The sequence below is a fragment of the Lonchura striata genome, chromosome 7 (assembly GCF_050655825.1).
Source record: "Lonchura striata isolate lonStrDom1 chromosome 7, ASM5065582v1, whole genome shotgun sequence".
In the NCBI taxonomy this organism is placed as follows: domain Eukaryota; kingdom Metazoa; phylum Chordata; class Aves; order Passeriformes; family Estrildidae; genus Lonchura; species Lonchura striata.
The window spans coordinates 12,695,759-12,701,597 of record NC_140709.1 but is presented as its reverse complement, the minus strand read 5'-3'; the positions used below and the strand labels follow the sequence as shown (position 1 = coordinate 12,701,597).

General features: G+C 44.3%; 1 long non-coding RNA gene across 1 annotated transcript; it reads left to right on the top strand.

Annotated features, from left to right (window-relative positions):
• Positions 1-1,044: 1,044 nt before the first annotated feature.
• Positions 1,045-5,203, top strand: LOC146766887 (uncharacterized). Its single transcript, XR_014956711.1, has 2 exons — positions 1,045-2,878; positions 3,697-5,203. It is a non-coding gene; the product is annotated as an uncharacterized LOC146766887 (long non-coding RNA).
• The last annotated feature ends 636 nt before the right edge of the window (positions 5,204-5,839 follow it).

Below are 5,839 nucleotides of genomic sequence, written 5' to 3'. Positions count from 1 at the left end.
ATGTTTCTCAGCAGGATAAAACTCCCACATCTGAGCCATGGACCAGTTGCACCACACACAGACTGAGGGTATGAGTGCCAGTCAGAACCCAGGATGATTCAGACATCTGGCTATATGAAAACCTTGTTTTTGCACTTCTGGCAAGAGCTAGAACAAGGCCAGGAGCAGCAGTCCTGCTGGTGTGACCCAAAGGGAAGTGGTTCTTGTTGGAGCACAAGGATACAGTCCAGTGGGGGTTACAGGTCTTATATCTGCCAAAAAGGATGTCCTGTCCCATCCAGATATCTGCTTAAACACATCAACACTATGGCTTTTCCCTCTTGGACAGATATGCTGGTCACAGCATTTAACTCTGTATTTGGCTTCGAGGTGCAAGGGAAGAGTCCAAACTACCATGGCTCCCTCTGCAGTTGCTGGGCGAGATGAGCTCCTCTCCCTGTAACACAGACCCTGCTGCAGATCATGCTGCAGCAAAGTCTACCACACTCCAAGGAATGTACAGGGGCTCTGGAGATCACAGTCCAAAATCAGACACCTCCTTTAAATGCCTCAGCTTGGGCTGTGCACACACAGAGCACCAGGTACTAGTGGAGACCTCCAGCTCCCTTGTTTGTTTAACCAATTTCTCAAAGCCTGTGCATGAGCTCTCTGGGGCTCTCCCAGTCCTCCACAGCCTGTACAGCCCTAACCACTGCTTTGGGTCCAGAAGCATGTTTTAAAGCATCCCAAACTAGATTGCTCTGAATAGCCTCTGCACAGAAGGAGGCAGATTCATCCCAATGCATTGGGCTTGCTGTGCATGGAACAGTGTCCCTCTGCCCTTCCCAGGATTTCTGGATGCCCAGAGCCTGCCTGGCAGATATCCAGATACCCACTAGCTCACTGCCTGTGCCACTGTGGAGCTGGCAGGTCCACACACTCCCTCGACGTTCGCCCCGCATTCATTTTCTGCTGCTCCTGGGCTTGGCAGCTTCCAGGGTAAATCTGGGTCAATATCTTTCCATAGGATTTCTGTTCCCTTCCTGCCATGGCTGGCAGAAGGGGATGTGCCAGGACAGAACTGAAGAGCCTTTGACTGATGAGGAAGGACAGGAAGGGAATGAGGGATTTTGGTTTAACTATGTCAACGCTGTGTACAAACACAGACCCACAGGCATTGCAAGCAAATGTCAGTAAAAATCAGAGGCTGATGTACAAAAATCTCTTGTTGTCTCCAAAGATTGCACAGATTCATTTGAATCCAGTGGGAAATTCAGTGTTTGCATTTTTCTGTAATTAATAGCTATTCAGGCTTTCAAAATTTTAAGCCTTTATTCCTAACATATGTAACAAAGTAAATTTAAAACCTTAGACCACTTCAGCTCTGAATGTTGGGAAACCCACAGGAAAAAACAGCCTCAGCCCTATTTCAGTAAATGTGCAGGAGGATCAGTATGAGTAAAAGCTCTTGTTAGTTCTCTCATGCTTTGCTCTTAGTAATTGGTTGATATTTTAGGGATGGAATAATCTGTGGAAGTTGCTTTCTGTAGCATGTGCTGCTAACCCTTTTTTTTTTTTCTGTCAGAAAATCCTTTTGAAATTAGATCCAACTCCTGGAATCAACCCAGACACTGCTTTTCAAGCCAGAAGCATATGTATAAGTATCATCAATCATGTCACTGACTCTTATCACTACTCTGTATTCACTTTCTACCTGGTTTGAATTCTTAATTGGCCCTGCTGAGCAACTCAGAGCCCTGAAGAAAGTGGTGGAAGGGAGATGGGAGAGAGTGTGACTTTCCAGCTGGGACTGGGAGGGTTTCCTGCGAATGACACTGATAAAGTCTGTTTCCTGGAGAAAATAGACAAGAAGCAGTTGGCAACAGGGTGAGTAAGAGTTGGATGCAATGGGGTATGATGTACAAAAGTGTGTACAACTGGCTCAATTATCATCTGAGCAGTTGGCCTGGCAGCTGCTTATATCATGTGTTTCAGACTCGTGTACTGCAACGCAAACACACAAGGAGTCATTTGAACAGGAATGGAGTAGATCATTCAGGAGACAGGGCTGTTTTTCTGATTTAAGTACAAGAGAAGTTCTGAAAAAAGGCAGGTGATTTCCTGTGCCACCTAGAGCAGGATTTCTCTTTCTCTGCTTAGGAAACCACTGATGTTCTCCTCATCCTCTAGCTCTCATTTACAGAAATCTCTTTCTCACAGTAAGGCTGTCCCAAGCTGCCTAAAACAATGCAAATTGGGTGGGAGCACCCTGAGGGATGGTGACCCAGGACATGATGATGGGTCTGGGCTGGGCCAGGGAATGGGCTGCCTCCTCAGGCAGGGATGGTGGGTTTCAGGTTCAGCTAACCCAAACGGGGATTGGAGCTAGCTCTCCATCTCAGGTGCAGGGTAAGCACAAATAGTATGCACGCAGAACATTTATTTCATTGCTTTGCCCCCGCTGCTGTCCCCCACCCTCTTCCCATTAAGCAGTCACACATGCTGCTGAAAGCCAGGGCAGCTGTATTCATCTATCAAAGCCTGTCAGCTTGAGAGCATAGGCTCTTCCCATTAATTAAGCAAATGTAATGTGATTAGCTAAGGCTGTAAATGTTTCTAGGCCCATTTAGAAAGCTACAAAACACCGAGCATCATGGTCTCTTATTTTCATGTGCTTGTGCTATGTGGGATGCTCCTCTGGGGCTAAGACTTTAGCTGTTAAATTTTTGTGTGTGAGAAAAAATAGGGAAATGTAATAGAAAGCACAAAAAATGGGTCATGTAGTTCTAAAATTACTGTTTGAATCTGAAGAAGAAATTAGTTTCTGCACTTTTAAAAAACTTACCTACTTTTTTTTTTTAAATGGATATGACAATAACTGCTGGAAGCTGAATTTTTGGTAAGAATCTATATACCTCATTTAAATTTTCTACTTGCTTTGATGAAAAATATATATTACTTAGCAGCTAAGTATCTAAACTGGGGTGCTTTAGGCTGTCAACCTGAAAGCAAATGGAACAGTCAGTGGGAAGTTGCATACAGAATAAGAAAATTCTTGAAGGAAATTTGAGTGTTATGAACTAGAGCTACTTAAGGATTTAAAGCTGAAGTGGGGATGTGGGTGCCTAAATCTAATATTGTGTTGCTGAATGCAGCCCTTGCCAGACTTTCTGTGAGTAGGAACTCCAAAGATACTTCCCTGTTTAAAGCTCCCCAGATGTTTACAGTCATTTTGATCTCCAGGTCTCAAAAAGTGCTCCCACCCCATCCAGGCTGAGCTGCTCAGGAATGTCATGTGAGTCTACAGCTCTTTGGGATCCAGAAATTTGGCATTTCTTTCCCCAATTCCTTGCACAGGCTCAGCCTGGTAGCCACGCACTAAGAATATCTCAGACAAAGAGACTGTACCTCTCCCAGCAGCTTAGGCCACTCTTGAGCTCCTACAAGGACTTTCTAGAGGTTGCATCCACACATGGACCACAGCAAGGGAAGCCCAGTGCCTGATGTTTCACCATCTGTGGGTTCTGTGCCAGCTCTTGGGATCAAAGCCTTGGCACCACATCGCATACTTTCACGTGGATGTTAAAAAGCCCTCGGGACTCAAATCATGAGAGTCATTTTCTGAAGCTGAATTCATTTAAATGAACCATTCCATCAGACACTGACATCCTCTCTACAATCTCTTCGATTGATCCAAATTCCCAACTTTTTTTCCAGAAACCTGGGTCTTTTCCTGCATGGGTGAGGAAGAAGCTCCATCATGGCAGGCAAGGCAAGAACAGGGATGAACGCCTGGTAAGTTCTTTTCTGGCAAGGCAAAAAGCTTTAGGGAGCGTGGGATAAGAAGGTGCTCCCTACAATCCTTATCTCACTGCTCTCACAAACATCCAGGGGGACAAAGGGAGGAAAATGCTCCCCAAGATCACTTTAATGCCTTCCCTGAAATGGGGCAGCACCGCAAAGAGCTGCTGCTCTCACCAGTCAGGGCCAACAGAAGCACATGGGAGGAGTTTCACCAGTGGCACCTCACAGCCTGAGGCTTTCTGAGGGATTGCTCCTTTGACTGCCCCAGCCTCTTCCCAGGGAGCACTTCTTACTGCTGAGGTAGAAATGGAAGGAGGAAGAGGACTGTTGGCCCAGTTGTCCTCTCATCTAGATGAACATGTGATTAGATGTGAGGTTTGCCCTTATGGTGGACCTGTAGCGCTTGAGACCAAGACTGGGCTCAAGCCCAATCCCTGTCAAGAGCTGTTTGTACAGCTGGGGCCCTTTTCTTACAAGACATAGGTGCAGTTGCTAGAAAGGCAGCAGCAATGCCACATTTTGTATAGCTTCCTAATGCTGAGATCAACAAGAAGCAGGATTCAAAGGAGACTCAAAGACCTCTCATCGAGTCAGTGCCTTGCTCCAGGCTTTTAAGAGTTTTTGACTGGAGAAATTTCCCATCTCTCCTGGATCAAAAGCAGAGAAAAGGACTATCAGGCCTATATGGCCAAGGAGCACTTACAGAATAGGACAATGCTAGAGCTTCATGTTTTGAGCCTTCACCTGGCTGTCAGCATAAGTGAGAGTAAAGAGATCTGCTGAATTACTGCAGCATCTCCTGGCAATTGCTGCAGATGTTTTAAACCTAAGGGGCATAGGTTATCCTTTTTATGCTGTTAAACCCAGGCCATCAAAGGTGATTCTAGTGAGAGCAAGACACCAAAATATTTCCTCTGACTTATTAGCTTTCAAAGAAAAACGGATTATCAGTTTGATTTCTTGGGGTGTGTTAGCACTGGAAGCAATGTGAGCAAACCTATGTGGCATTTGAACAAGGTACCCTTGGGTCTCCAGGCCCAGTAAAAGCCATGGGAGCCTAATAAATGGGATATTGTGAAACTCTATTAGGTGCCACTCTCCTTCTTCAGGCAAGATCCCCTGAAGTGTTACAATGCCGTTAAAAATCAGTGGTGGTTAGATGGCTGAATGCTTTCAGAAATCTGGCCTCCATCTTTCTCAGAAATGGGAAAATTTCCCTATGATTTATGCTATTGAGGTGTAGCCTCTGACAATAATAGCAGAAACCTAAATATTTTACTCAGAGGACTCAAAGAGCCTTTTTCATACTTCAGTTTGAGGCTGGCATTCAGTTAATGTTGATGTAATGTCTTTTTTAAAAAGACTGTAATTAAATTTGCCAACACAGTCACCAAAGAGCCATTTATAAATTGTATATATAGTTGCAATTCAGCATCTGTTGTGACTATTTCATTGGGTTAGTCCTAACATCACAAGGTAATAATAATGGAAACAGGGATATGGATAATTCACAAAGGACACTGTACTCAGTATATAGCTAACAGTGATTAAGTAGTCTCTGCTTTCAGAAGAAAGATAAGGGCCAAAAAGAATAGGTCCCTTGATAATATCAGGTAATTCTTATATATGGTCCTTCATGACATGAGCATAAATCACAATAAAACCCATCTGCAGATCTAAGGGGTGAAACCATAAATCCTGCTTTATAAATGAAACCTGCACATCTGATAGTGCACATTGCTCCAGATTTACAGCATCTGTAAATGATGTACTAAGGTTCACAAACCCATTTGTGCTCTCTGGCTGGGAGAAGGGAGGTGAGATTTTACTGGAGAGGAGAATATATTGGAAGATGCAATGAGAGAGACCATGTGGATGTGTATACAAATAAGAAATGTGTATTTTAAAGAGAATTGCCATATCTTGACTTTACATTTGAGACTCCCTCCTCTGTCCCCAGTTTCTGTAAATTCATAGTATTGTGTTATGCCTTCCCATTCACTCCAGGTCTGACAGGGTAAATGCAGGTGAGGAGGCCAAAGGCTCAGCATTTGTG